Here is a 1,104-nt window from a genome sequence, read left to right as displayed (position 1 = left end):
CTAAGTACTCTATTGCTTCATCAGGGTCTTTATCTTCAAAAGTTTCATTACACATCAATTCAACCATTTGCCTATCTCTAAGTGTTAACCCTCTATAAAAATGTGAAACCAATCTTCGTGTTTCAAAACCAGATGAGGGCAAGTATTAAGCAAGTCTCGATACCTTTCCCAACATTGGTAAAATGTTTCTCCTGGTTTTTGAGTGAAAGTGGTGATTTGTCTTTTGAAAGAGTTTGTTCTATGAGATGGGAAAAACTTCTTTAAAAACTGTTGTTGCATTTCATCCCAAGCACGAATGGATCCTGGTCTTAAATTTTGTAGCCATGTTTTTGCTTTATCTTTTAATGAAAAAGAAAAAAGCTTTACTATGAAAGTATTCATACTACGATTTGAGTCATTATAAGTGTTACAGACCTCTTCAAATTCCCTTAAATGCAAGTATGGATTTTCCAATTCCAAACCATGAAAAGAACGTAAAAGTTGAATAATACCTGGTTTAAAATTAAAATGAGATGCATCAGGAGGAAAAAATATGCATGATGGTGCACTTGTTCTTGTGGGATTCATGTGGTCTCTAAGTGTTCTAGCACGGTTATTCTCATTATTTTCATTATGAAGTGATTGATTATCTTCTTCGGCCATATTTTCTGAAAATGATGAGGATACCCTACAAAGTCTACCACTTGATGTACGTGACCACACTCTCATGCACGTGTAGGAATAAAATAAAAAAAAAGAAGAAGAAAGCAAAAGAAGGAGGAAGAAAACAAAATAAAAAGAAACAAAAGAAAAGAAACAAAGTTATATACAAGAAAAGTGAAAAGAGAAAATAAAATAAATACTATAATTTATACAAGAACTTACCTCCCCGGCAACGGCGCCAAAAACTTGACACGACTAAAAGATTGATGTCTTCTCCCAAGTGCAGGAGTGTCGAAGTAATAAATAACCCGGCAAGACCGGGGTCGAACCACAGGGAGGTTAATTGTACAAATTATAAACAACAATTATAAAACAACAATAACAACAACAACAATAGTAATAATAATAATAATAATAATAATAATAATAATAATAGTAGTAGTAGTAGTAGTAGTAGTAGTA

Source organism: Populus euphratica, unplaced genomic scaffold, assembly GCF_000495115.2.
Source record: "Populus euphratica unplaced genomic scaffold, PopEup_1.0 scaffold1244.1, whole genome shotgun sequence".
Classification (NCBI taxonomy): Eukaryota; Viridiplantae; Streptophyta; class Magnoliopsida; order Malpighiales; family Salicaceae; genus Populus; species Populus euphratica.
Note: the sequence above shows the minus strand (reverse complement) of the source record.